The sequence below is a fragment of the Mus caroli genome, chromosome 16 (genome assembly GCF_900094665.2).
Source record: "Mus caroli chromosome 16, CAROLI_EIJ_v1.1, whole genome shotgun sequence".
In the NCBI taxonomy this organism is placed as follows: Eukaryota; Metazoa; Chordata; class Mammalia; order Rodentia; family Muridae; genus Mus; species Mus caroli.
The window spans coordinates 6753488-6775353 of record NC_034585.1 but is presented as its reverse complement, the minus strand read 5'-3'; the positions used below and the strand labels follow the sequence as shown (position 1 = coordinate 6775353).

At 43.5% G+C, this 21866-nt stretch overlaps 1 protein-coding gene and 2 pseudogenes across 1 annotated transcript in view; all 3 read right to left on the bottom strand.

Annotated features, from left to right (window-relative positions):
• Atf7ip2 (activating transcription factor 7 interacting protein 2) overlaps positions 1-21866 on the bottom strand; it is a 54074-nt gene that overhangs the window by 9014 nt on the left and 23194 nt on the right. The gene's annotated exons all lie outside the window — the stretch shown is intronic.
• On the bottom strand, positions 6293-6880 carry LOC110311900 (annotated as a pseudogene).
• On the bottom strand, positions 14422-17538 carry LOC110311967 (annotated as a pseudogene).

The window sequence follows — 21866 nt, the reverse complement described above, 5'->3', positions numbered from 1 at the left end:
AACTCACTTTGTAGACCAGGCTGGCCTCAAACTCAGAAATCCGCCTGCCTCTGCCTCCCAAGTGCTGGGATTAAAGGTGTGTGCCACCACGCCCGGCTTATCCATGGGTCATGTTAAGTTGCACATGGATCTACATGTTTCTCCATGCAACCACTGTCTTTTGAAAGTATAGAGTAGAGTTCATTCAGGGCATGTGGAGGGGAGTTAAGAGGGTAGCAGAGGCAGAGAAAGGAAGAGAGAGGGAGAGAGTACAGAAGTAGAGGCCCGCCATGACATGGAGAGAGGGGGGAAGGGGAGAGTCCAAGAGGGCAAGAGAGAAGCAAGAGGGAAGCAAGAATAAGAGGCAACCACTGTCTTAATTACTACTGCTCCAGTAGGTTCTGAATGAAGTGAGTCTACAAACCTTGCTTCTATTTTAGAGCATTATCATTTATGTCTTTTTATTTCCATGAGTTTTAATCAGTTTGCTACATTCTACAAAATATCTGCCATGGCTTCTTGAGATTACATTAAACATATATAGCAATTAGTGTAAAGCAACATCTTAACAATAATTAGCTTTCTAAATCACAAATGTGACATATTCCATCATTTATTTAGGTCTCCTATAATTTGGCAATACTTTGTGGTCTAATTAGGGTTTACATATATTTTGGTTCACTGATAGTACTGCAAATTGTACTGTTTCAAATTCCAATAGGCTTTTTCAGGCCAGACATGGTGGTGCAGTAGATAACTTCTGAGGCCAGCATGATATATATAACAAGTTCCAGCCCAATCAGCTATATGGTGGAACCTTGTCTAAAAAAAGTTTCCAATGTGCATTAGATATAAAACCAAAGAAATACTTTATATTTACCCACACTAGTCTAACTCTGTAAGTCTTATTCTTCATATATCCAAAAATTTTCTCAAACATACAACCAACCCACATTACTGTGGACTAAATATATTTATCATGGTCTATTGATACAAAGACATAATACAGCAACAATGGATAAAACCACTGCAGTTAAGCAACATCCTCCATGGATTTTGCATCACAATGTTGAGTAAAAGAATCAAGAGAGGGGTGGAGAGATGGCTCAGCAGTTAAGAGCACAGACTGCTCTTCCAGAGATCCTGAGTTCAATTCCCAGCAAACACAATGGGATCTGATGCCCTCTTCTGGTGTGTTTGAAGAGAGCAATGGTATACTCATATACATAAAATGAATACATCTTTAAAACATTATAAAAAAAATCAAGAGATAAATTATTCATGAGTATGATCCCACGTGTATGAATTCAAGAAACAAGCAAATGCAATTCATGGTGCTGGAATACTACCAGTGGTTAGGTAACAGTGGCAATAGTCAGATTAGTGACTGGTAAACAAGGCATAAGGTAGGTAAGATACCAATGATGTTTCCATCTCTGACAGATGAAGTAGCCTGGGCTGGCTTGGGACTTCCTATGTAGCTGTGATTCCCCTTTTCTGCCTCTGTTTCCTCACTACTAGCATTGCAGGTGTGTATGTAGTCCTATGCTCAACAACCCCAGGTATTTCTCAATGGTTTATTTTGTGAAAGTTCAATTAATGATATGTAGCTTGGGTCAGTGGGATGATCAGAAGGTAAAAGGTACTTGTCACAGGCTTGATGACCTAAGTAAGCTATATCCCAAGAAGCATATGATTAAAGGTTTTGTAAAAGTCCTAAAAGTTTTCCTCTTAGTTCCATACATGTGTGAGCATGCATGCTGTTGTGGTCTGAATGACAATGATCCCCATAAACTCATAAGGAATGGCATTATTGAGGATGTGGCCTTGTTGGAGGAAGTATGCCACAAAGGGATAGGTTTTGAGGTTTCAGAAGCTCAAGCCAGACCTAGTGGCTCACTCTCTCTTCATGCTGCCTTCTCATCTGGACTTAGAACTCTCAGCTACTTCTCCAGCACATGTCTACCTGCATGCCACTAAGTTTTCCATCGTTATAATAATGTGTATAAAATTAATATTTTCTCCAGGAAACATTATTATATGGTAAATAAGAACATTGGTTCCAGAGACTAAATCTCTGGATTTTAATTTTGACTTGCCAATTATTAATGTGCTTTTGTTTCCTTGTCTGTAAAACATGTATAAACTGTAGAGGGCTAGAGATGTAGCTAAGTGGTAGATTGTAGTGGGTTTGGCCTAATGTTGCTTGTATTCTCATGTTAATTGGGTCCTCAAGTTTGTTTGCATTAGAGAGTCCACACATAAGACACTGAAGGAACCCTGCTCTCAATTAATTCTGATTGGTAAATAATGATACTAGTAGCCAGTAGCTGGGGAGAAGGGACATAGGTGGGGTTTAGTATTAACAGGCTTGAGACAGATTGAAGGAGATCTGACATGCTGAAAGAGTGTGTAGGAAAGGAGATATATGATGACTGAGAAGAGTACAGGACAGCGAGGCATGGCTACCATATGAAGGAGCCAGGAAAACATGACCCAGTTGGGAAGTCCTCTGGGTCCAGAGCAGCCAAGATAGAACAAAGAATAATAACTGGGGATTAGCCATATGGTTATGCAGTGGCCCACCTACTGAGTTGCTTAAGACATATTAAAATATAAAGGCTGAGTATGTGTGTTTCATTCAGGAACCTAAACCATTGAGGTGGGTAGCAAACCTGTCGCTGGGATTTATTTTTTAAATATTTAATTCAACAGATGGTGTCTAACATGTCTAGTAAGAACACAATTTCGGAGATTCCTAAATGAAATACACTTGCCTTTCCTTTAAGAGTAAGAGGCAGGGAGAATTGGGTTTCTCAGACAAGCTGAGCCAAGCCATGTGGTTCTTCCTCAAGCCATGCAGGTTCAGAACTAGGATAGAAGTTCATGCTAGTTTGGCATGCATGGTTGTGGGGTTTGTGGCTTAAAGCTAGGACACATCCAGGCTGACCTAGAGACATGGGCAGCAGGCTAGTGATTCAATAGGATGCTCTCTCAGGTTCTGGGCTGCTGTGAGAGCTTAAGTCAGGGATGCTAACAGCTCCTGCTGGGAGAAGACAGGCCACAGAGGGATTGAACAAGATGTGAATGGAGGTGTTGATGGAAAATTAAGTCAAGATTTCACAAGCAATTGGGTTCTTGGGAATTCTGGGATAGCTTAACATGGCATTCATTCATAGATTAGACTGAAAATAGGCTCATACAGAAAATAGATGGGAATTTAATTGAAGTTAAATACATAGGAAAGGCTGTTAATTCAAGTCATTTAGAGAGAAAGGAGATATAATTATATACCCACAGATACCAATCTCCTTACAAGGGAGAAGTAAAGTAAAATGACATTGTTTTAAGAATAGAAGTGATAATTGCTTTAAGTATTTTAAGTATTTTTAAAAATAAAGAAATTCAGGCCTTTGTTTTCAAATGTAGGGAAAAACAGGCATGGAGATAGAAAGGAACCCTTTCTCAACAAATATCAATAAAAAGATATTAATCTTCATAGATGGGAGAAATAAAGGAAAATTACATTGTCTTAAGAATAGAAGGGAGAAATAGTAGTAATTGTTTAAGTTATATAAAGAGGAAAGAAATATAATTATATATCTACAGATACTAATCTCCTTAGTAGGGAGGAATAAAGGAAAATTTTGTCTTAAGGATAGAAAGGAGAAATAGTAGTAATTGTTTATACACGGAAAAAAAAAGAAAGCCAGGCATTTGATCACAAATGTAGGAAACAAAGGTACAGAGATAGAGAGAAACCCTATTTCAACAGATAATAATTGTTTAAAATTAATTGCTTTGAGTTGTTTTAATTATCAAAATGAAGGTGGTTATAAGTTTTGTGGTATTAATGACATTACTAATCCTCTGGGAGAGAGGTCAGAGTAGAGCAGGCCCTAAGAAGAGGGAGGCTACGAAACTGAAGCAATCAGTCTCAGGGAGAGATGTTCTGTATTGTGTTAACAGGAAAGGAGAAAAGGCTTTGGGTCCCTTCCAAAGTAATATGTTTCAGATAGAATAGGGGAAGATCCCCTGAAGATCTTGGCTACAGATAGGAAAGAAAAATTCAGGAAGACTAAATAGGATAGGTAACATAAATTGCTCCACAGGGGAGCAGTCCTGAAATTGGATCAGACATAAAAATGTCTCTAGTCGAAACTTCAGCTAAATTTGCCAATGACTCTTGTTGGTTATGAAATCCTTAAAATTCATCATGCCATTCTTCACATGGCATGAAGATTTATTACAATTGGTTATTGATTAAACTAACATAAAAAAATCCAGTTGTGTTTCACCTGTTCAAACAAGGAGCAAAAATTCATCTTAAGCTGATTTGTGCACCTTGTACATTCCATACAAAAATCTTTATAGAACTAAAAATTTGGTTGTAAGATTCATATATTACAGAATGAAACACCAAGGTGCAGCTCTGACAAGATTCACCCTCAGGGATGCTGAGATGACATGCTCTTCCAGCTCCCTGCCTCACCTGATGCTGTTTCCAGAGACTGGCTACCAAAACAGGTTCAAGAATGGTTACTAATTCCTAATGACCAGCCTTTCAGACATATCTAGTCAGGATCTCAGTTAAGCCCTGAATGTTATAGCCATACAGAGACTGAATAAAAAATGCTAAAACTAGCTTTCTTAAATCTAACCAATTTTTCTAATTTCCCTACCCTCCCTACTTCTTAAAAATGTAGTACCCCAATTCAGCAGGAAGAAGCTATGGAGAGTTGCCATCTCTATTCCGTGGGTTAGGGTGTTTATGGTTATTTAAAAAATTATCGATAGGTTGTCATTTTAAGGGATAATTTGGAAATGGTCATAATGTTGGACAGGGAGGAAACTAAATAGAGAGCTTAGACTTGGGGATTTCTGTCTTTCCTTTCTTCTTCTCCTCTATGCTTTCTTTCCTAGGTAAAGGGAAGGGGGTTAAAAAGAAAAAGGATAGAGTAATACTATAGAAACTAGAAAACAGTGATGAATTATTAGTTTTACTCTTGAACAAAACATTTTATAGCCATTATCTTACATTGATAGAATACATGGCTTAGACCCAGTTCTGCCCCCCCCTCGAAATTGAATTGTGAAGAATTTGTATTCATAAATGAATAACATGTACTTGTGCAGTTATTTAACTTTTATATTTATTTATTTTTATTGATATTTTCTTTATTTACATTTCAAGTGTTAGCCCCTTTCCTGGTTTCTCCTCCTTCCGGAAACCCTCTAGCCCATACCCCCTCCCCCTATTTCTATGGGGGTGTTCCTCCACTCACCCATCCACCTACTCCCGCCTCCCTGCCCTCAATTCTCCTACACTGGGGCATCTATCAAGCCTTCATAGGACCAAGGACCTCTCCTCCCACTGATGCCTGACAAGGCCATCCTCTGCTACATATGCAGCTGGAGCCAAATGTATTCCTTCCTTGGTTGGTGGCTTAGTCCCTGGGAGATCTGGGGGGTCTGGTTGGTTTATACTGTTATTCTTCTTATGGGGTTGCAAACCCCTTCAGCTCCCAGTCCTTTAAATAGCTGCTAACAAACTGTTTAGGACTATTAAGTAATACAAGTTAAAGATCAGATAGTAAACTCATGGTAATATTAGATTCTTTTTTTTTTTTTTTTAAAGAAAAATACAGTTTATTTCAGGCATATAGTAACTTTCAGAGCACTGCTATGGTCCTTCCATTTGTCCAAAGTCCCAGGCTACTAAGGGAGATGGGAGGGTACAGAAACTACTCTCTTGCCAAATTTTGAAGCTCAGCTTGCAGAAAGCTGATTCCAAGGTTAAATCATGGATTAAACAAGAAAATGTTATATGTTATTAAGGTCTTAAGCCTCATCCCTGGACTTAAAACAGCCCAACTTTCTCAAGTTCACCAATTTTAGTCAAGTCCTTCAAACTCTCAAGGGTATTCAAACAGGGAGCATTCCCAGGAGGATGCAAATTCTGGGCTGGATTGGCAATCCAGCCAGCCTACCACTGTGGAATTCTGGTCCTTTCCACAAATGTACCTGCCAGTTTTCCACAAGTCGGGTCTACAACCACATCCAAACTTATCAGCCATCTTCATATTCACTGCACCTAGGAGGTACTATGCTGGGAAACCTGCTCTTAGCTCTCATATGGTACCCTAAGATTCAAGGGGCTGGAATAGGTCCCATCAACCCCACAACTAGGGCTTTCCTTCTCCTGAAGGGAAGGACAGGGGAACAAAGAAGGGTTATGGTTTCCAGAACAGAGGTGTATAGCCCCCCGCTCCCCAAACAGCTCCTATAAGACTCATATTTAACAAACGAGGGCCCAAAACATGTACTGCCCTGCTCATTTCTTTCTCCGGACAATGGTCCAACCGTCTTCAACTATATCCTCTTCCTTAATAGTCTGGGTGTCTGGATCAGAGGGTTGAGGCTGTGGGCAGACCTCTTCAGTTGTGGCCCCATCATTAGTAGCTGTCACCTCCATTTCTTCCACGCTGTCCACATCATCTTCAGCCACATCAGTTTCTTTGGCTGTTGTAAGTGGGGTAGCTGTGACTTTGTACTTTTTTTGGTTGATCTGAGAGGTCATCTCCTGAAGAGCAGCCCCATCACCCTTCTGGAAGTGGTGGAACATGGTCTGTAGCTGCTGGCTCACCTGGGGCAGACTCCCATCTTCCACAACTGTATCAAACTCAGTGGTCATCAGCTCCCCAAGAAAATCTTCTATCTCTTCCAGCTCCAAGTCAGCCTTGGCGATGAAGTAATCCTCCACTGCACCCACTAGCCACTCGGCCTTTTCCTGGCTGTGCACGCCCCCGAAGCCATTCTCCATAGGGATCTGTAAAGCAGGCCAAGCCTCCAGTGCAGCTCTGAAGAGCCCCCGCACGTCTTCAGTGGTGCCCGCCATCATCCATTTAGATCACGTGGCTCCCAGGCAGCCCATAGATTCTTATTTAATTACAATAAAGTGTTGTAGTAGGTTTGGCCTAATGCTGCTTGTATTCTGTTAATTTGAGTCCCCAACAATGTTTGCAAAGAGTCCATATGTCAGACACTGAGGGACCATGCCCCTAGTTGGTTCTGGTTGGTAAATAAAAATGCTGGCAGCCAATGGCTGGGCAGGGCAGATAGAAGTGGGACCCTAGGATTTTCCTGGGTTTGGGACCAACACAGAGAAGGACTCCATGGTGTTGGGAGAGTGTAGAGGAGAGGAGAGATACCATGCTGAAAAGGTGAAGGAGCAGGGAGAGTACAGTCCAGAGCTCAGCCCAGTTGGGCAGCACTCTGGGGCCACAGCAGTCAAGGGAGAATATAGAATTTAGTAAGTGATAACCCGGGATTATCAGCAGGAGGTGGATTAACCACATGAAAGTTAGGCAATGGCCCAGCTACTGTCCTGCTTAAGGTATATAAAATTATAAAGGCTGTGCATGTGTCTTTAATTCAGGAATGTAAAGCATTGAGGTGGGCAGCAGGAATCTGCTGCCAGGATTTATTTAATAAATTCTACAAAGTATTTTCAATGTTATTCAAACAGCATATAGCTAAAAGTAGTGAAGGTTTAAAAGTTCAGATATACTATATATAGATGGACAGTCTTCAAAAGCATTGGAGATCCACAGAATATGGCATCTGAAATCATCTCATTATCAATAGATCTTTTGACTAGGAGACATGTCTTCTCCTGACAGTAACCCCATTCCATTTCAAAGAAGATATTGAGCATCATTACCCACAACTGGAATTGTTTCAATTGTAGCAAGCTAGCCACTGGGTTAGAAACATCCTACTTTCATTCTGCAGACAATTACTCTCCAAAAAAGGACACCTGGATGCCGGATAGTCAATTGCTAAGCTCTGCCAAGACAGTCCTTCATAATTCCTGCTTCACTCAAGGTATGTCAGATGGTTCGGGGCCAGAAGGCTGAAGAAAGATTCTTCAATGTTATAGGAATATTGGGGAATGTCTAGGCAGTCAGCTGTCTCTACAATTTTTTAAAGATACATTTCTTAAAGATTTTATTTATTTTACGTATGAGTATATTGTCACTGTCTTCAGACACACCAGAAGAGAGCATCTGATTCCATTACAGATGGTTGTGAATCACCTGGGAATTGAACTCAGGACCTCCTTAATAGTAGTCAGTGCTCTTAACCACTGAGCCATCTCTCCAGTCTCTCTCTCCAAATTTTTTAAGTGTTGGAAACTATGTTGTAACTCCCTCCCCACGCCCCTCCAAGCCTGAAGCAGGCTGATCCAAGCCCTTGACCTTGCTGCCACTAAGGAGATTACCTAGGGTGAAGCCTTCCTCCCTAGATCACTCTATTGTTCAGCCACTGCAGCTGTTCTCCTTCAAGACACAGCTACCAGCTGAGAGGCCCATGAGCTACTCCAGAGACTACACCCTATCCTACAAGTGGTTCCATGCTCCAAGAATGGATTGGCAGGAATGGGCCTCCCTCCCTGCCCTTTATAAGCACTTTTGCTATTAAACATTTGAGCTTTGATCAGGAACCTTGACTTAGCTCCATTTTTTCTCTCAACTGCCTAGCTCCCCTCTCTTTTCATCCCTGGCTTGCCTCCCAGGTGAAGCCCAGTCCATGTGAGCCGTGGGTCAGTTTCCAACAGTCTGAACAGGGACCTGAGGAATGGCAGAAAAACGCTGGAGGAACGCTGCTTGGTATGGAGCTCCACAGGAAGAAAAAGAAAAGGATCGTACCAGGCACTGAAGCAACAGGTACACATGCTAGCGCTAGCTTAAAACTTCATTTTTTAAAGTGTTGCTAGAGGTGTGGGAGGATATGGGCTAAGTTTGGAATCAGTGCTAACCCAATGCTGGTTTCCACTTAAGTTAGCAGCGAATTATTCGGAACTAGGAACTGATCAGGCGATTGTCCGCAGTTTTCAAAAACTGCTTTAGGCTAGAGAAAAAAGGGTTTAAATTAAATAATCAGGCAGATGTCCGCAGTCAGTAGCTGCATCAGGCGGCAGGAATAGGGTTTGTAATAATAAAATAATATAGAGGAAAATGGATTTTGAAACTCTCCCAGAGCAGAGAAAAATTCAGGGGACGCCCTGCCTTTTTCTCTCTGGCCCCTACAGCAGAAGTTCTCTGCCCGCTTTGTGTTGTCTAATGTCTAGTCTAATGTCTGGTGTACCGGTCCGTTCACGTGTCAATCCATGTGTGTCTAGTTGTCTGAATGACTGAATGTTCTGTGTTTTGTGTTGGAAAATAAAGATGACTAAAACTTTATCTGATGGCTCAGCAAAGCTGAGAGTGGCCACATGCATTAGCCAAGGATCAGGCACAGCAGGGGAGCCACTGCTGGAAAAGCTGCTCTCAAAGAAAGGGAGTCTGCAGCCTCTTAGTTTTGGGGCAAAAAAGCTGATAGATGTTTTTTTTTTTCCTGGAGGGTTCTCTGCAATTGTGATTAATGTGTTGGGCAAATGACAAGGTGCTTTTTTTTTATCTTATAATTATAGCTAGAAAAATTGAAATTCTTTGATTGGTCTAAATTTATAAGACTCATGTAGCTGCTTCATTTGGTTTTTTACTGGTCTTAGAGGTGTAACATGCTCTGTGTGTCTTCATTGTAGAGTATTAGCTTATAAGTTATTGGGTCTGATCAAATGGGTGTAACACTGGTTACTAGAAAGTTAGCTTTAACCTGGTAACTCAGGGTTGGAGTCTTTCCAACACGTGGCATAAGGCAGGCCAAGAGGATGGGTCTCTAAGGATACTTCTAGTTGAGATAATATTTAATGTGATTCTTATCCTAGAGAGTAGAATTAAAGATAAGATTTAAAGCAATGTCTCTTTAATGAAGCATTAAAATTTGCACTATCATGCATTCATAGGTATAAATTGTCAGCCAAACTTCATAACATGATAGTAATGCCTCTAACATTTATTCTAAGGTGATAAATTGTTTTGAAATTGGGTTTTGCTTTCCCAAAGTTGTAGCTATAGTCTAATATTGCAAAAGAAACTTAAAAATTCTAAAACCTGTCCTCCCCGCAAGAGGCTCAGAGCAGCCTCTGCAGGGCTTGTGTGACTTTCCTTTGTCTTGCAAACGGTGCCTAAGAAAGCTCTTGAAACTTGCCTCTCCTTGCCTTCAGGGAAAATTCCTTTTAGCTAAAAGAACTCTGTTGTAGATCTATCCAGATGTTCTAAATAAGTTTAAATTCAAAGTTTATAAAAGGTCAATCAGTCTGTAGGATTTATCAGGACATTGCGATTTGACTTGCTGTGCCTGATCCTTGGCTAATGCATGTGGCCACTCTCGGCTTTGCTGAGCCATCAGATAAAGTTTTAGCCATCTTTATTTTCCAACACGAAACACAGAACATTCAGTCATTCAGACAACTAGACACAAACACACATGGATTGACACGTGAACGGACCGGTGCACCAGACATGTAAAGTCATTATAGGTTTAAGAGTTTGTTTTTTCCTTTGCATCCGGAAAATTGTAAAGAGTTTGCTTGTAGTGAGCTTGGAATCACTGGAAAATTTTGCCTCTAGGTACGGCTAATATAGCTTTACCTCATGTAAGAGAAATTCTTATTGTCTTTGCTTCAATACAAGAAGCTAAGAGTTTGAATCTTTTAGTGTATATTGTTTCCTAAGTGAAAAGTATTTTATTAATTAATGTCTCTCAAGGAAGTTCACTTTAAATCCTTGCTCTCACACAAGGAGCTTTTAAGTTCTGGGGAATAGCTGTTGCTCCAGAAAAGATTCAGAGGCAATATCTTTTTAATACTTAGGGTTTTAGTTATACTATAAAATTGTGGTACAGAAAATCTAAGAACGAAAAATTGATTTGCTTCAAAATTTTATTTTCAAAAGGTTCCAGGAGATGCTAACTGGCTAAGACCTCACCTTAAACTCACCACAGGAGAACTTAAGCCCTTGTCAGGTGCTATTAAGACACAAATTAACTGGCAAAGAACAAAAGGCTTTGCAGAAAATAAAGCTTTTGTAATTGTTATCAAACATAATCAATGGTAATTAAATATTAGCTGTGTCCACAGCAATTCTTTGGCAAGAGAAAACATCATTGTAAAGTCACTTTTCTTCTCCTCCTGACCGACCGGTTGTCCTATGTGGAGCTGGCCAGCTGCTGGCTGCTGCAGGGAGGGGCCATGGGGTACGCAGTTTTCCCTGAGCAGTGGTGGCACGGGAGGCTGCCAGAAAGCGGGCGCCTTTGTAGCGAACTCAGGGGAGGGCCTGAAGTGCTGGTCGCGCACACCATTGCCCCCATGAGCATCCGCCTGTCCTTGCCGGGGGTGGCCGTATTTTTCCAGCTAGGACTTGGGGTGCTCTACTGCCCTTGCTCGGCCTTCCTAGCCTACAACAGATTCGGCTGCTTCAGCCTCTATGGCCTGGGAGGAGGGCCGGAGGTGGGCGAGGCCGAGGTGGCATTCACCTCAAAACACAGTTTTAACATCCTATTAAGACTGCTGTGGTACTAATAAAGAATTATAAGATAAATTCGTATATTTTAGAAAACCTATAACAAAAATTGTGTCTTAAAAACCTGACCAAGTGTCTGTTCCTTGTTCCGATCAGCAATTAATTTGGTTATTACAGAATATTAATATTTGATCTGCTAATACTAATATTTGCATACCATCATTTTAAATAAAATTCACAATCATTATCCCAAAGATAGGTTAAAAATTGTTTTTATGCATGCATGCATCCCAATTACTGTGTTTAAAAACAGCCCATCTATGGGAGAAAAGTATATGTGAATTGGATCACACGCTTATTCTTTTGAGTTTTCTCCTGCTTCAGCACAGATAATTAAATTGTGTGCTGTAGATGGTGTTTTAAAATGTTGAATAATCAAGCTTTAATTTGTATATTTATCAATATATATACATATATATATATCAGAGCTTACAATTGCTTAAAATTGTTCATCCCTCAGATCCTATCTATTAATTCTCAAGTTTGCAATTGCTTATGAAATTCATAAGAAAAAATACTGTTCCTTTAAGAAGACTGTTTTTGGACAGTTAAGAATTTGTCCTGGGTTGCCTGGAAAAGACCCCCAGGATTTGCTTTTGTGTTATGGAGATTTACAAAAAGCTTTAGCTGATAAAGGATTACAGATAACTCCTGAAAAGATACAAACTCAGGATTATAATTATTTGGGTTTTAGGCTTACTAATCAAGCTGTTTTCCCCCAGAAGATAGTTATTCACAGAGACAACTTAAGGACTTTGAATGATTTTCAAAAATTGTTAGGTGATATTATGACTCTGTATGACTCTGACCTTGATTATAGCTAAAAATACTTTTTAGCTGAAAAGTTTATTTGGAGCACACAGCCTCCTCTCCCAGAAAAGTTACAGCCTTTTTGTGATTCTCAAAGTCACCTCCCCCACACTAGGAGCTCTAAGTCTAAGCTTGATTGTTGCTAATTTACAATTGAATGGAGTACCTGGACTTCCCCAAAGAAGCTTTTATACTGCTGGTTTTCACAGTCTCAACTTTGTTTTTCAAGCAGGTTAGTCGACAACCTTCAGTCTGACTGCAGCAGGTGTACAGTCTCGACTCCAACAGCACAGGTGGCAGTTATTAATCTTCATGAAGAAGTATTCTAAGTACATATTGTGGCTTTGGTCTGAATTGGGAATAAGGTGCGCTAATGAGGGCCGGACAGTCAAAGACAGGCACCCAGATCTCGGAACCATACCAATCTAAGACAGAGGTACATGCTAAAAGGCCGTGGCTGTTGATAACACACTACAGAGCCATGTTTTGTGTGAAATAAACACAAACAAGCTGCATGTAGCCTTCAAGATGAAATTTGGATGGTTTGGGAAGATCTAAGATTTCCTAAGGCAGGCTCAGCCGCCAGCCACCATAACACCCAGGCAGGACTATAGAGCATAAATAAATTTTATGCCTCGGTTCAGCTTTTTTTAAAATATGAATAACAGGAGGGAAATTGTAACCTCCCCCAGCCTGAAGCAGGCTGAGCCAAGACCTTGACCTTGCTGCCACTAAGGAGATTACCTAGGGTGGAGCCTTCCTCCCTAGATCACTCTATTGTTCAGCCACTGCAGCTGTTCTCCTTCAAGACACTGCTACCAGCTGAGAGGCCCATGAGCTACTCCAGAGACTACACCCTATCCTGCATGGTTCCAGGCTCCAAGAATGGATTGGCAGGAATGGGCCTCCCCGCCTGCCCCTTTATAAGCACTTTTGCTATTAAACATCTGAGCTTTGATCAGAAATCTTGACTTAGCTCTATTTTTCTCTCAACCACCCAGTTCCCCTCTCTTTTCATCCCTGGCTTACCTCCCAGGTGAAACCCAGTCCGTGTGAGCCAACACTTACAACACTATGTCTTTGTGCTTCCTACATATTCAAATAATATTTAATTCCTTCTCAGATCTCTGACAGGGTTGAAGACTAGTTATAGTCTCATAATTGAACTTAAATTGTTTAGCATTAAAGAAAATGTTCTAGATTTGAAAGAATAGTTTTCAGGTGGTAATGCAAATTCAAATCAGACATAATTCAAGTATAGAATTATAAAATCCTTGAATTAGGATAGATAATAGCGTACTTTATCTAAATTGACAAATATGATGGAGTGAACATTACAAATGTCTTATATATATATATATATATATATATATATATATATATACCTTATAATTTGCATAACTGTTATAATTGTGTTCGATTTTTATCTGAGAGAAAAGATCCTTTTTAACTGGACAAAATGGGGGAAATATAGTGGGTTTGGCCTAATGTTGCTTATATTCTAATATTAATTGGGTCCCCAAAATTGTTTGCATGAGAGAGTCCACACGTAAAGACACTGAGGGATCCTGCCCCAGTTAATTCTGCTTGGTAAATAGCTGGGAAGAAGAGACATAGGCAGGGTTTAGTATTTCCAGGTTTGGAACTGCAAGGAAGAAGAGAGAGATCCACCATGCCAGGAGAGTGTAGAGAAAAGAACACCATGCCTGGAAAGAGTACAGGACAGAGAGGCATGGCAAGGAGGAGTTAGGAGAGCACGGCCTAGTTAGACAGCCCTCTGGGTCCACAGCAGCCAAGAAAGAACATGGAATTAGAAAGTAATAACTCAGGATTAATCAAGTGAAGGTTAAGCAGTGGCACAGCTATTGAGCTTGTGGCATATTAATATTAAAATATAAAGTCTGAGTGTGTGTCTTTCATTCAGAACCTAAACAACTGAGGTGGGAAGCAAACCCTTACCAGGATTTATTTTGTAAATTTTTTTAATTCAACTGTAGAACACTTGGCTAGCTTGGTTCCACCCCTAGCAAGATGTGAGGAAGGGATGAAAGGAAAGAGAACTGAATTTTTTTTTTTTTTTTGGCCCTTCAGTTTTTTTACTAGATTTTTAAATGCTTTAATTTTTTTTTTTTTTTTTTTTTTTTTGTCCTTTTTATCCTTTAAATACAAAGTCTGCACTGTCCCAGTGCCCAAAGTCTTCCTTTGCACTAGGGTCCAGTAGAGTCTGTATCTTCAATCAGAACCTCTGTTGTAGCACCGAGTATATCCGAGTTCATGACCAGCCCTTCAGTGCCCCCACTGCTGCCACTTCCCACAAAGATCTTCCCGTCAGTCATAAGGCTCACCCGTTCTGTCCCACTGCAGTATGACTTTGACATCCCTTCAGCTTCTAGCAGTAGGCACTCTCCAGCTGTTGAGTTTCCCAAGGGCTCAGGAAGAAGAGGAAGCCCCTGACCATCTGCAGGCTGTGTCAGGGGCTCTGGGTTAGTGCCCAAGATATTTGTGCTGATGATGAGGTTACCGGAATTGGCTGCCAGAGCTTCTTCTCAATTTTTTGCCACAGATATTGCAAGAAAACTGGTAGAAGGAGTCTGCATCATGTTTCTTCATATGCCAATTAAGAGATGCTTTTTGTCAATAAGTAAATCCACATATCTCGCATTGTAATGGCTTCTCACCCATCCGGTGTACTGCCAGAATATGGGAACTCTTGAAGGCCCGAGCACAATGTTCACAGGTATAATCCCTCTGGTCTGTACTATGCTTTGCATGCCGCAAAAGTTGTTTCTGTAGCCTGAAGAGTAGTTCACAGGAGGGATGGGGACATACATATTTTTTTTTTCAGCAAATGCTGGTATTTACTGTGGTACTGCAAATAGCGAGGTTGAACAAGAACAGTTCCACATCCTTCCATCTCATAACGGACATATTAGATTAGAAGCTTTTTTCTCTTTTTGGGAAACCGCGGACTTTTGTCATATTTTTTGCCTTCTCCCTCTCTTCCTGGGAGGCTCTTCATCTTCCCTAATTTTATTCTCTTCTTCTTTTACCTCTACTTCCACTTTAATTTCTTTCTTTTCTTTCTCTTCTTTCACCTTCCCTGATTTTCTCCGTGGCTTTGGGGTTTCCCTTTCAAGGTGGGGCTTGTAAGTCTCATCTCTTGGGTCATCTTTGAATGGTATTTCCTCTTCACCAATTAACATTTCTTCTTCCTCCTCCTCTTCCTCATCACTACTAAAGCCACTGGGAGACTGATGTTCTTCTGGAACATCATAATTAAGTTGATCAGTAATTGGTTCTGTCTTNCAGACGAGTTGCAATGAGCCAGGCTTGGACCTTGAGCTCGGAGTATTCTCGCTGTCTTGAAGACAAGAGATAGAGGTCCTGCTACTACTGCACCAGCTCTGGCTAGCTCTAGTTGTAGTAATGGAAACTTCCTGAGGGAGGACAGAATCACCGTCTTCTCTTCCTTGGGATCTTTATCAGTTGTTATTTTTTCTATACACTGGAGTCTCGGACTCTTCTTGCCCGGAGCAGGAGATGGAGGGGGGGGGGGGAGCTTTGTGGCTGCGGGATGATACCTGGGGCATTCGGGAGGCCTGTTGCTGGGGCTGCTCCTCCACCCGGGATACTCAGCCTTTTTGTGGTGGGACACAGCAGCAGCGGGCAAACTGAATTTTAAAATAGTAGTTTTTAAGCTTTATTATTTAAAAAAAATTAAATATATGTTCTACCTGTGAAGAATAAAAAATAAAATAATGACTGCCCTGAGAACATGGGCCTCAGCCCCCAGCCAGATGGCCTAATTCCCCAGAACTTTTGGGAAAAACAACCACAAAATGTTTCAATGTCCCAGGTGCCTTGAAGTAAATATCCGCCCCTAGACTTCCCCTATTTCCTCTCCGATCCTCCCCCTAGGTTGTGTTTTTTTGCCTTTATAAGCCTGCTGGAAAATAGGGNTGGGGTCAGACTCCTCTACCCCTGCGTGGTGTATGGGTCTCGACCTCAGCATGCTGGTTTGTGTGCCATTAAAACCTCGTGTGTTTGCAACAAGCTTGACTGTTGTGGCTTTCTGGGCTCGCGATCCCTGAGGCTTGAGTAAGGGTCTCCCTTGGTGGGGGGGGGGGGTCCTACATGTAGGGGCTCGTCCGGGATTTGACGACCACCCAGGAGTCATAAAGTCACTTGGAGGTAAGGTGTTATGTCTGTCTTATCTATATTTCCGTCTGTCTGAATTCTGGCAATCGCAGTTTCGGTTTTGCGGACGTTTGTTTGAATCGGCACTCCGGGAGGGAGTGAGGAGTGGCTAAAAATAGTCGTATTCAGGTGTCCACTGTCCGTTCGCCCTGGGAGACTTCCTGGGAAGACAGGGGGAGGGCCAGGGATGCCTAGCGGACCCCATCTGGAGACCAGGGGTACCGACTCCCCCCCCCGCAATCTGAGGCGGCAAGGGCCGCGGCTGGTCGACAGTGTCTCGGTTCTTTTCCGATCGACTCGGAACAGGAGACAGATTTTCTCTATTTCAGTAATTGTCATTTGTCTTGTATTATAGATTTAGAAATGGGACAGACTGTGACGACCCCCCTAACGCTAACCCTTGACCACTGGACAGACGTTAAGACTAGGGGTCATAATATTTCTGTTGAAATTAGAAAAAGACCTTTGCGGATGTTCTGTTCTTCAGAGTTGGTTGGCCGAGAGACGGATGGAGCCAGCCCAGAGCTGTCCACGGTGACCACTCTGCCACTCTGGGCATACGTCGGCGGGCTGCTCCCGGGCCCTAACGAACTTGCCCCTCTCTTCAGTACTGGCTGTTCTCCTTGGCCGACCTCTACAACTGGAAAACTAATCACCCTTCCTTTTCAGAAAATCCGTCTGGGCTCAGTGGCCTCCTTGAGTCCCTAATGTTCTCCCACCAACCTACGTGGGATGACTGTCAGCAGCTCTTGCAGGTCCTCTTTACCACAGAAGAGAGAGAGCGCATCCTTTTGGAAGCCAGAAAGAATGTTCCCGGGCCAGACGGAACCCCCACTTCCCTCCCTAATCTCATTGATGCTGCTTTCCCCTTAAACCACCCTGACTGGGACTTCAATACTGCTGAAGGTAGGGAGAGTCTTTTGGTCTACCGCCAGGCTCTAGTGGCGTCCTACCAATTTGGCTAAGAAGTTATTCAGGGTCAGATGGAGCCCCCCTCAGTTTTCCTAGAACGACTGATGGAGGCTTATAGAAGGTATACCCCTTTTGACCCCACTTCAGAGGCGCACCAAGCTGCTGTAGCCATGGCCTTCATCGGTCAGTCTGCCTCTGACATTAAAAAGAAACTGCAGAGGCTAGAGAGGCTCCAAGATTACACTTTGCAGGATCTTGTGAAGGAAGCTGAGAAAGTATACCACAAAAGGGAGACAGAGGAGGAGAAACAGAAAAGAGAAAAGAAAGAGGCAGAGGAAAGAGAAAATAGGCGTGATCGCCGCCAGGAAAGGAATTTAACTAAGATTTTGGCTGCAGTAGTAGGTGAAGAAAAGCCAGAGAAAAGGCAGTCAGGGTACCTGGGCGACAGGGCTAGAAGACCTCTGGGAGGACAGAGACTCCAGCTTGAAAAGGATCAGTGTGCCTATTGCAAGGAAATGGGACATTGGGCCAGAAAGTGCCCCAGGAAGAGGCAGAGGGGACCTAGAGTGTTGACCCTAGAGGAAGACTAGGGAAGTCAGGGCTCGGCTCCCCTCCCCGAGCCTAGGGTAACACTCTCTGTGGAGGGGACCCCCATCGACTTCCTGGTAGATACAGGAGCAGAACACTCAGTCTTGACCAAACTGTTGGGACAATTGGGATCAAAAAGGATCATGGTAATGGGAGCCACTGGCAGCAAATTTTACCCCTGGACAATGAAACAGACTCTAGAAATAGAAAAAAAACCAAGTAACTCATTCCTTTCTTGTAATTCCCGAATGTCTTGCATCTCTGCTGGGAAGGGATTTGTTGACTAAACTAAAAGCACAGGTTCAATTTACTCCTCAGGGACCTGAGGTCAGTTGGAGAAAGGATTCAATAGTATGTTTGGTTTTGGGTACTGAGGAGGAATACCGTCTCCACGATCAGGGACCCAAAAAGTTGCCCTCAGATGAATGGCTGACGGCTTTTCCTGAAGTCTGGACAGAACAAGCAGGTATGGAGGCTAAAAGGGTGCCTCCAGTAGTGGTCGAACTGAAGGCTGCCTCCACCCCTATATGGGTAAAGCAGTACCCCATAAAGAGAGAAGCCAAAGAAGGAATTAGATCACATATCCAAAGACTGTTACAGCAGGGTATTCTGGTTCCCTGCCAGTCCCCATGGAATACTCCCCTTCTGCCTGTCCACAAGCCAGGAACCAATGACTATAGGCCAGTGCAGGACCTGAGAGAGGTCAATAAGCGGGTGCAGGACATCCACCCAATGGTGCCAAACCCTTATAACTTGCTGAGTCCCCTTCCACCAGAACGCCGTTGGTACACTGTGCTAGATTTGAAAGATGCGTTCTTTTGCCTTCGGCTGCATCCTACTAGTCAGCTCTTGTTTGCTTTTGAATGGCGTGACCCTGAAGGGGGACACTCGGGCCAGCTGACTTGGACCCAATTACCGCAGGGATTCAAAAACTCCCCCACTCTTTTTGATGAAGCGCTCCACCGCAATCTTGTGCCCTTCAGGGCACAGAACCCTCAGATTTCTCTCTTGCAGTATGTAGATAACTTACTGCTTGCAGCCTCAACCCAAGAACTGTGCCTCGACGGGACCAAGAGACTCCTGAGTGAACTGGGTAAGTTGGGGTACCGGGTATCCGCTAAGAAAGCTCAGCTATGTCGCACCGAGGTGACCTACCTAGGATACACCCTCCGAAAAGGAAAGCGATGGCTCACCGAAGCTCGAAAGAAGACTGTGATGCAGATCCCAACCCCCACCACTCCATGACAAGTACGTGAGTTCTTGGGGACAGCGGGCTTTTGCAGACTTTGGATACCCGGGTTCGCGACCCTGGCAGCCCCTTTGTACCCCCTCACAAAAGAAAAGGTCCCGTTCAGCTGGACTGAGGAACATCAGCAGGCTTTTGAAAAAATAAAGACCGCCCTGCTCACTGCCCATGCCCTGGCCTTGCCTGACCTGACTAAGCCATTTACTCTGTATATAGATGAACAGGCCGGAGTGGCTCGTGGAGTATTGACCCAAGCACTAGGGCCATGGAAAAGGCCTGTGGCCTACCTGTCAAAGAAACTGGATCATGTGGCCAGCAGGTGGCCTTCTTGCCTGAAGGCCATTGCAGCCATGGTCTTGCTTGTCAAAGATGCAGATAAACTTACTTTGGGACAGCATGTCACTATAGTTGCCCCTCATGCCCTTGAGAGCATAATACGCCAGCCCCCTGACCGTTGGATGACCAACACTCGGATGACCCACTACCAGAGCTTGTTGTTGACGGAAAGAATCACCTTCGCCCCACCGGCCATCCTCAACCCGGCCACCCTGCTCCCAGAAGAAGAGGCCTCCACTCCAATACACCGCTGTGCTGACATCTTGGCGGAAGAGACCGGAGTCACAAGGGACTTGACCGACCAACCGTGGCCGGGAGCTCCCAACTGGTATACGGACGGAAGCAGTTTTCTGGTGGAGGGAAAAAGGAGAGCAGAAGCAGCAGTGGTGGATGGAACATGGGTGGTCTGGGCCAGCAGTTTGCCGGAAGGAACCTCTGCTCAAAAGGTGGAACTCATAGCACTAACACAAGCGCTCCGGATGGCGGAAGGCAAGCCCATCAACATTTACACTGACAGTCGCTATGCTTTTGCCACTGCACACATCCACGGGGCCAAATACAGGCAAAGGGGCTTGCTCACTTCAGCAGGAAAGGACATTAAAAAACAAGGAAGAAATACTGGCCCTTTTAGAGGCCGTACATCTACCAAAAAAGGTGGCCATCGTCCACTGTCTTGGGCACCAGAAGGTGGGGGACTCAATCTCAAGGGGAAATCAGATGGCTGATCAGGCGGCAAAGCAGGCAGCCCAAGGGACAGTAACCTTGGTAACTGAAACCGTGCCGGATCCTCCAGTCGCGGATCCTAGTTTCAACTACCCTTTTAAGGACTGTGATAAGATTGAAGATATGACAGAGGCGGGAAAAGCCCAAATGTTTAGTCATCATGGACTGGCAAAGACTAAAGATGGGCGGATTATTCTACCCTCCAAAGAAGGACAGGACTATGTGAGGCATATTCACCAACTAACCCATCTTGGAAGTGATAAACTCAAGGCCTTAATTAAAGGATCTAAGTATTATGTGTTAAGGTTAAATTCAGTAGCTGAAGAGGTACTGAAGTCACGCAAAGCTTGCACCTTGACCAATGCCACTCAAGGAGCCTGGAAAGAGGCTAAGAGGAGATAGGTCGGGGTTCTATTGGGAAGTGGACTTCACTGAAATTAAACCAGGAAAGTATGGTAACGAGTATCTCCTAGTTTTCATAGACACCTTCTCAGGATGGGTAGAAGCTTTTCCTACCAAATCAGAAACCACTCAGGTAGTGGCCAAGAAGATCCTTGAAGAAATCCTGCCTCGGTTTGGGATCCCCAAGGTAATCGGCTCGGACAACGGGCCTGCATTGCCCAGGTAAGTCGGAATTGGCCACACAACTGGGGACTAATTGGAATTTACATTGTGCTTACAGTCCCCAGAGCTCAGAACAGGTAGAAAGAATGAATAGGACCCTAAAAGAAACCCTTACTAAATTAGCCATTGAGACCGGCGGTTGGGACTGGGTGACTCTCCTTCCCTTTGAGCTTCTCAGGGTCCGAAACACTCCCAGACGTTTCGGCCTCACCCCCTATGAGATTCTGTATGGGGGACCGCCCCCCTTAACTGAGTCAGGTGGGATATTGGATCCCAACACTGACCTTTCTTCACCCTCTGCTCTGTTTACCCACTTAAAGGCCTTAGAAGTTGTCAGAACACAGATCTGGAACCAGATCAAAGAAGCCTACACACTGGGGACCACAGCAGTGCCTCACGGGTTCCAGGTCGGAGACTTGGTCTTGCTTGAGCCCTGGTGGAAAGGACCTTATCTGGTGCTGTTGACTACCCCCACGGCAGTGAAGGTAGACGGAATTGCCACCTGGATACATGTGTCCCATGTAAAAAAAGCACCAAACCAAGATGAGGGTGACTGGACGGTGGCAGCCACTGACAATTCTCTTAAGCTGCGCCTTCGCTGTAGCCCCAACCTTGGGTAGTAATCCTCATGCTCCCATGACCCTGACATGGGAAGTCATCTCTCAAGCCGGAGATACCGTATGGAGTACTTCAAAGGTAGCCCCCTTATACATGGTGGCCCCCTCTGTTCCCTGAAATCTGTGCCTTGATGGCTGGATTAGACGCTTGGGACATCCCTGAAGAGTCACATGAAACGGTGCCCCAGGGCGAGGTAATCTACCAGAAGCAGTCATATAACCAGGGGGTAAGTTCCCAGGGGCAGTACATTGCAGATATACCAGGCTGTAGTAGTGAGTCTAAACAAAGGGGGCATTGTCAGGGGCCCTTTTATGTATGTCCCAGGGATAGAAATAGTAAAAAAGAGGCTCGCTGGTGCAGGGGAG